The following is a 9,064-nucleotide window of genomic DNA, read 5'->3' as shown; positions in this document are numbered from 1 at the left end:
AAAAAACCTTGGGAAATTGACTTAACAATCAGATGGCTACGGGTTCAAGTCTCAGAGGCACCATTGCTTTGCCCGGAAGCAGAGGTACTTAACCTGGCGTGCCACTCTAGATTAGATGCTACGCAGTGCAACATGCGTATCTGTAGGCTGTGTAAATAAGATATTCTGCGTCTGAAACCCAGGTGGTCAGATGTCGGGAGGTTTTAAACAGTCTCACCGTTGAATTGCTGTGATTGGTTAAAAAATATTGGTTTCGTCACAAAACAGGCTTACCACTCTGAAGTGTCACTGCCTGTAGCAGAGCTATGAACCTGTATAAAGTTCAGGAATACCGGGCTATGGCATCTCACAAGACCATACTGCCCTGCCCTGCCCTGGTCTCTGTGCAGCTTCAGCTGATGCTCTCCTCTCTGTGTGAGGCGGTGCTTTAAGCTCTTAATTAAAAGTAATGTAGTGTTTAATACAGGAGTGGCTTACTCACCTCCTGGGTTTTTCTGAAACATAAGGAGTGTCATGCTAAGATTGTCATTGTGTTTTATACTTTTTTACTCGCTTGAAGTCGTGACGCTTATTTCATGTTTGGGATCCAAACCCTACCCTTTGGCAAGGCTGGTCCTTTGCTTGTTTGTTTGTTTTTATTTTGCGTCCTCTGTTGTCACACTGCATAGTGCTGGTCCTGCAGACCACACTACTGTTCTCAGGAAGAGAGAAAAGGTTCGTTCCTCATTTTTCATCATCTCTGTGGTGTCAGACTGCGGATGTGGCGATTATCGGGTTTCCCTGTCTGCTTTGTGAGCGATGGTGACCCCCCCCCACCCCCCCGCCCCCCCCCCCCCGCCCCCCCCACCCTGGTGCCGGAGGCATCGCCTCTCGGCTTCGGCAGATCAGCGATGTTCTTCGCGGGACGCCGCAGGAAGGAAGCAGCCAGTGTCGACGCCTGTGATTGGGCCGGTGGTCCTGAAACACTTCAGTCCTGTGACCCGGTTAAACGGACTGCGGACGAGCCATTCCTGCTGTCGGGCGTTGATCCCGGAGTCTGGACCAGGTGAGTCAGCTTTACTGTTAAATATTGCCCTTGTGCCTTATTTAGAGTGCAATAGAGGGAGGGAGGAAGAGACTGGTTCATTTGCTAGACCTGGAGGGGGCGCTGTGTGTGCAGGTTTAACTCTAGTCCTGGAGGGCCGCAGCGTCTGCAGGTTTACCTCCAGTCCTGGAGGGCCACAGCGTCTGCAGGTTTAACTCCGGACGTGCTGTCTGTTTGCAGGGGCGTAGCGCAGAGCTAAGTGCTGTTGACCATAGTCACGCACGGGTGCGTGTGGGTCGTGTGTGTGTGTGACCTGGCTCCACTCTCAGGCTTCTACAGCCAAGCCAAGTCGCAGAGACACATTCCACAAAGGACAACAACATCGGTGCCCATCACAGTTCAGACTGTCCTGCTTATTTAACACACACACACACACATTTCCCTAAGGGAACTTCCCTACGGGATCAATAAAGTTTCTATCTATCTACACACACACATGCACACACACACCCTTCAATCAAATTCTTTGACTTTCAAAGACAGTAAATTATTGTTTGTTTCATGTGTGTGCGTGCATGCGTGTTAAATGAGCGGGCCAGACTGAAATGGCCTTCTGCATTTTGGCTTTGCAGACTCTCTTTTTTCCTGGAACTTTCTTTGGCAGGAGAAGGCCAGGTTTAAAAACAAACAGCACAACTAAACAACATCAAAACAAATATAGTGTAAAAATACATAAGAGAACAAAACATTGAAGAGAAATGCTTTTTTTTGCTTCATAACGGGTTCTCAGTTTGAAAAAAATAAATAGTTTTCAGGAACTGAGTGGGTGCATAATTAGTTTAACCCATTTTAAGAAAAAAAAAGTTTTACCTACATTAGAACTTTTCCCCAGTTTGGAAATACCCACCTGTATAGAGGGGGGGGGGGGGTGATGAGTCATGAGATGTCAAGTCATTTGGCCATGGCGAAGCTACAGCCACCTGCACGCACTACAAGAAAGTTATAGAGGCTCTGGAAAAGGTTCAAAGAAGGGCAACCAAACTGATTCCTGGTATGAAATATAAACGTTTCGAGGAAAGATTTAAGATGCTTAACCTCTTCAAGCTTAGTAAAAAGGTGACTCGGTTGACTTAATTGAGGCTTTTAAATTCATAAAGGGGATTAATAAAGTGAACTCCAATAGATTCATCACATTGAATTCTGTTAGTAGAACGAGGGGACATACATGGAAATTAGCAAAAGGTAAAACTGGATTTTCAAGACTAGGCTTGATACAGTGTTAGATACTGTCTAGTCTGCAGGTAATCAGGGCACTAATTTAGTCAAGAAAATGGCGAGCATTGTTGGGCTGAATGGCCTGTTCTCATCATTATGTTATGTTATTTTGCCCTGTGGGGCTACCAGTCACAGTCAGCGCTGGTATGGTCCGGATTCAACAGCAGACCGCTTCCCTTCGAAACGTATGACATCAAGCTGCTACTTTGCTTCATGGAACAGTTTCATGTACAATTACGCCTGCACAGACATGAATGCTTGTACATTTTGGTTGTACATGTATGTTGTAACAGGATTGTGTTTGCTGGATCCTATGTATTGATTGTTTCTTATTATGTTGGATCCTTTTGGATCGTATCGTAGCAAACTTTGTGATATGGCCAAATATCGAACCGTTTCCTCAAGAATAGAAATCGTGTCCTCTCATGGTGAAGCCTGAGGTTTACGTCACAACTATCTACAGCACAGTATTTTTTTTCAAATTCAGACAATCATAATAAAAATGATTAATGGAGTAAATATTGTTGCTTGGCATTGCTGGTATTTACAGTATATGACTAAATATAAATAATTGGTCACAAAAAAGGGGGTGGGGCACACCCACTGCAAAACCCACCTCACGCCCAGGTGCTGTGTGGCCTGACTAATGAAGGCAGGGGTCAGAGGTCAAGGGGTGGACCTAACTCAGACTGACAGGCTGCTGTGTGAGCAGGAAGTCACTGTGTTTGTAGCAGACACATGAAAAAAGTAAATATATTGTGATCAATAAAAGGAAGGTGGAAAAAATAACCCAATTTTTGGGTTAGTTCCATAAAACCGGGAAATCAGTCAACATCGCTCCTCGAATTGTACTTACAGATTAAATCAAGAGGCAGTCTTTTCCTTCACAGTGTGGTTTGTTCAGCTATCACTAAATTTGGCTGCTAAACTGTTTTCAAGGGGAAAAGATGAACACATTTTGGGGACAAATGTTTATTTTATCCAGTCAACAGATTGATTATGTACATTAACCCCCCACCCCCTCCCAACACACACACACTGCAGACACCTTTGGGCATTTGTTCCAGCTGAATGACCTCTGTCCTTTGTCATATTGACTTTTTTGGGGGTTAGGCCCATGATGAATCTGTTGGGGTCACCATGTCAGGCAGGACGCGTCTGAGCGTTTGAGTCGCGGTCGAAAAGCCCCCCGCCAGCGCGGGTTTGCTGCAGGCGTGCAGTGTTGATTTTACGGCGCCTGTGTTTACATTCGTTTGCACTCGACTAAAATGTGTCATTTCCTCTGTGCTTTAGGCCGGCTTTCCCCGGGAACCTCTTGTGATATCCATTTAGGCCCATTTAGGCCCTACATGCTCTGCAAACAGATGCTATCATGCAGTGAAAATGTTTTGTCTACCTTCCATTAGCAAGAAAAACACCAGAGCTGCTTCACCAGACACCGCATGCCAGCGCAAGGAGCGAACCGCAGCGCAAAAGACAATGAAGCAGCCGGGACATATTTAACATTAAAGTTACATTACAATTACATTTACTTTATTTTTACATTTATTTAACATTTATTTTATCTTTACTTTCCATTTACATTTAATTTAAATTTACATTTACTTGATATTTACTTTACATTTACATGTATTTAACATTTATATTTAGTTCATATTTAATTTATATTTACTTTACATTTACATTTACTTTAGAGTCCCGGCTGGCACCAGGCCTTCCAGAGCCACCCGGTTAGCTTAGCGCCGTGGTGGGGTCCTCCAGCTGCAACGGAAACTTCCAGACTGAGGGGATAAACAAACAGAGGAAACGTTGTGTTACTGTACCAACCTCAGACAAGCCCTCTAAAACAACTCAGCGAAAAGTTGATGAAAATTTGGTGAAACACCATTGAGGCGTTCAGGTGAAAACCTGGCTACATTCGGTTGAAAAGTGAATGTTTTCTCGCCGACTTGGACGTAGCCAGGCTATGTATCAGGGTGAAATATATAAGGGTTAACCTGGCCTGTTCAAAATGTCTCTCAGCCTAGATTTCCAGCCCCTCTAGACGTCTAGATTACAGCTTTTGCTCACTGCGCATGCATGTCAGTGACAGCCCAACCCAAAAATGTTCCATTTCAAGAGTCAAGAGCCGGCTTTACAAATGTCCATCTGTTACGGTTGTGTATAGACTTCAGCAGGAGAGGAGCCCTTGGATAAACAGCTGTTATTCAAACAAAGTCTGCGGTTTGCACAAACACACGCTCCATTAAACAGACGGATGCTGAAGCTTCCCCTTAAACACTTGAAACAGACACTTTCCGCAAAGCTGAAACCTCCATTAGCTCTGCTCACCGCGGCACACCTCAGCTCAGTTCGTTTACTGGAGTTTCTTCAGTGAGAAACACACGTGTGGCTTCGTCTGGCCAGGGCTGGGCTGGGCCTCAGGTGATAGACTTTGATTACCACTGCGGGAGCTCCAGGTGCATCAGGTGCACAGGGATCATCACTCATCCTGAGTGGACGCATATGGTGGCCGGGCAGGGTAGTGGATAGGGAAGTGGGTTTGGAACTTAGGACCAGCGGAACTGATTCCCCAGTGGGACACTCCCATGGAGCACAGCGCTTATATCTCCCTGTTAAACTGAAAGAGGGGTATTTCAATGCACCCCGCAGTCATTGTAGTGATGAGGCAATTCTTAAAGTACATAAAAATGTTAAAAAAAAATTTGTGCCTTATAATTCACTTGCTCTACTGTTTCAAAATCCCCATCAGCTAGTGATAAAATTATGGTACACACTTCATCGCCAACAAATTTTTATTTGTGCATATACATGAAAGCTGTCAAATTCAACAAGTGTTATAAATGAAAGATTACTTTTCACAGTGAAAATTCATAAGAAATAATAATAAACTAGCAACCTCACCCTGAAACAGTTACCAAGCTTTCTCTGTGGAGAAGAGCAGTTGTATTCCGATGGCGAACCCAAGTTTACCCTGCAAGCTGTTCTGTCATACTCCAGTGCACTGCTGCCTGAACAGTTATTTGATTGGAGAGATTGAATTGCTAACAGGAACTGACACAAGAAATTAACTGTCGCATACCCCCACCCCCCCACCCCCACCCCATCACTCCCGAGGTGAGCTCAGGGCTTGCAGCAGAGGGGGGGGGGGGGCTCTTTTACGGGAAGTAGGGGAGGGGTGGGGGTGACGGGTGGTTTTGGGACAGGAGTCAGCAGATTGCAGCCCAGCTGCCGGCTGGGTAGCCTGCAGGGGGCACCGTGTGGTTCTGGGTTTGAGTCCCCGACCCGCACACATTCCGGCCCAGCGGGCTTGATCAAACCCCTTCCCCAATAAAGATCAAACCCCTTCCCCAATTCAGATCAAACCCCTTCCCCAATTCAGATCAAACCCCTTCCCCAATTCAGATCAAACGCCTTCTCCAAATCAGATCAAACCCCTTCCCCAAACCCCTTCTCCAATTCAGATCAAACCCCTTCCCCAACTCAGATCAAACCCTTTCCCCAATTCAGATCAAACCTCTTCCCCAATTCAGATCAAACGTCTTCTCCAAATCAGATCAAACCCCTTCCCCAAACCCCTTCTCCAATTCAGATCAAATCCCTTCCCCAATTCAGATGTTAGTGGAAATCTTATGTTTTTTCATCCACATAATGTTAAAAGCCTACCACATTTCAATTAAGCTTTTTCAGTCTGAAATTAAAACATTAACAGCTCTAATTTCACATGGAGCAAGTGCATTTGTTGTGTCAGATGCAAAATGTGGTGCAATTATCATGCAAAAAGATCTTTTTAAAAAATCAAATTAAATAAGTCAAATGAATTCTAATTTAAAAATTTTAAAAGAAAATATTTTTTTAAATGACCTCAAATAGCCTGTTAAAAATAAGGCTTCAATTAGGTTTAAGGGCTCAAATTAGGGTTCAGCTAGGGTTAGGGTTAGGAAAACCATATCTCTGAGGGTTGAGGCAATTTTACGGCTGTGTTCAGCAGCTTGAAGAAAGGTTAGAACATGGGTTCATTTTCAATTTTGGATGAGCCAAAAATTTTCTCTTGTACCAATGGCTTTATATAAAATATAAAGATTTATAATATATGCATATTTTTCGGGGAAAACATTTTATTTTTTTAAATGACCTCAAACATATTGTTTTCATGTCTATTACTGAATTCATGATCTTAACTTTTTCATCAATTTTAAATGAGTAATCAGATGTTTTCAAAAGCACCTATGGTTTAGGTTTTAGGGCTCAAATTAGGATTCAGCTAGGGTTACGGTTGGGTAGGGAATGCTGGACTCAATTCTGCATCTTTTGGTTTTTGGAGCTAAAGCCCTGACACATTTTTTGCCTGTGCGTGTAAATACTAGAAACAGTTTTTTAATGTATAAATGTCCAGCTCCACATGATTGGGCTGCTGGGAACTGACTTTGGGGTCACAGTGGAGTCACCGTCCTGGTCTTTGAACTTTTTTTAGCCAAACAGACCCACAAATGAACTTTGCGGCTTTCTTTGAAAGGATAATAATTATAAAATAGAAAGTCAGGAAGAGGAAGAGGAAATCTATAATAATTCAGTGGGAACCAAAATGCATCATGGGACAGTTTATTGGAAGCAGTAAGGAAACTCAGAAAATAAATTTTTGAACTGTGACAAAAACTAAAAAAAATAAATAAAAAAAGCAGAGACCTATAAAGCCCTGGGGACAGAAAGCAAAAGGATTACAAAGCTGTACCCCCCCACCCGCACCACAATGCACTAATTTGTCGGTTTGACAGACAGTTCTCTGGCCATCGTCCCAAGCACTCGAAACCAAGCCCCACTGTGGCTGGCCCCTGCCTCCTGACTGAGGCCACCACCCCTGGTGTGGTGGTGTTGGTGTGTGGTGAGCCCTACTAACTGCTGAACTGAAACAGAAAGGAACTGGATAGACTCGGTTCATGGATGAGACACGCACGTTCTGACTAGGATAGGATGGACTCAGGTTCTGATTAGGGATGAGGACTCAGGGTTCTAGTAGGAAGTGACTCTCAGGTTCGGTTAGGATGAGGACTCACGGTTCTGAGTTCGGATAGGACACTCTCAGGTTCTGATTAGGACTGGACTGCGGTCTGAGTTAGATAGAGACTCAGGTCGAGTTAGGACGGAGACTCTCAGGGTTCTGTTAGGTAGGATGGACTCAGTTCTGAGTTGGATGGATGACTCAGGGTTCTGATTAGGGATAGATGACCAGGTTCTGAGTAGGGATAGGATGGACTCAGGGTTCTGAGTTAGGGATAGGATGGACTGCCGGTCTGAGTAGGGACGGAGGACTGCGGGTTCTGAGTTAGGGATGGTGACTCTCAGACTCAGTTCAGGGACAGGAGACCGGTCTGATTAGGACTGACTAGAGACTCCCTGGCTTCCTCCTGGTAGAGAACCGAACCCCTCCCAGGATCCGGAGCTCCAGTCCTGATGAGGAGTCAGAGGAGTCCAAACAGAGACAGGAGACGGGTCTGGTGTGCTGGAGCTCTGCTGTCTGGCTCGTCCAGCCAGCATTCTGACTCTGAAAAAGCTTGTTTGGTGTTCATATTTGCACATTCCTGTTCGAGTCTGTTTTTGCAGTTCAGTTTGGCTTTCAGAATGTCATTCCTGATAGTTATGCTGATGGTTGGAAGTTGCTGCCCAATCCTGTTGTTTGAAGACGTATTTCTGGTTATGAAACATGTGTTTTACTTGTGAGGGTAATCCGGGGTTTTGAATTTGGGCATCTTTTAATAGTCCTAACTGGCAATGAAACGTCCAGACAAAAATTAGTGTAATCAGTGATGACAGCTCACTGGCAGCATCTTTGTTTTGCAGCATGATCGCAATTCTAGGATCCCATTGAAGTCCCATGCGTCTGCAGTCTGGACGGTAATTACAGTACAATGTGTGACCTTGTGTGACCTTGTGTGACCTTGTGTGGCCTTGTGTGACCTTGTGTGACCTTGTGTGGCCGCTGCTTTCGGGAAGAGAGCAGCGGGGGTTGATTACTGGCCCACTGACCCCCAGGCGCCATTTAAAGCTCCTGAAAACGACCCTCCAGAGGCACCCGTTCGTCGCTCAGGTGTGTGTGTGTGTGCTGGTCACCCCATCACCCAATAACTTACACCCCACTGGAGCAGGGTGGTACGAGCAGTCTCTTATATTAGACTTCTTAAAACTTATGTGCCTTTGCAGCCATGCTTGCTAAAAAGCCATGTTTTACCCTTACAGTAAATTTGGTTGGGTCTTGTCAGAAGAAAAAAAAAATTCTTGGTATTAATTTTGCAGGACAACCATACGTAGGTTCACCCAGGTAATATGAAACTCCAATACAGACACACAGGCAAGCACTTCTGTTTATTTTACTTTGCTTCACTTTGCTATGTATTGTTATTGTTGTGACCACTATATTGTTACGTGTGGCATCTTGATAAATATGTTCATTTGCATTATGCTTGCGCACAGACATCATTTTCCATTTAAAGCCTCTGGTTTTCATAAATGTGGCATATTTTGTTTTTCATACATGTTTCATATACTGTATTTTTCATATTTCCGGGTCATGTTCTGCTCTCTCTACAAGCTCAGCTGGAGTCCATGCAGTTCTCACATCTTTCTCTTTCACTTCTCTCCTCGTCTCATTTCTCAATTAAAAACGCACATTTTCCATCATGACCCTCAGCACCGAGTGGAATGACTGTTTTTTTTTAATCATCATGTGAAATATTTTCACCGTAAACACAATAACAATCAGGGGAGCTT

The sequence above is a fragment of the Anguilla rostrata genome, chromosome 8, assembly GCF_018555375.3.
Source record: "Anguilla rostrata isolate EN2019 chromosome 8, ASM1855537v3, whole genome shotgun sequence".
NCBI classification, from domain to species: Eukaryota; Metazoa; Chordata; class Actinopteri; order Anguilliformes; family Anguillidae; genus Anguilla; species Anguilla rostrata.
Note: the sequence above shows the minus strand (reverse complement) of the source record.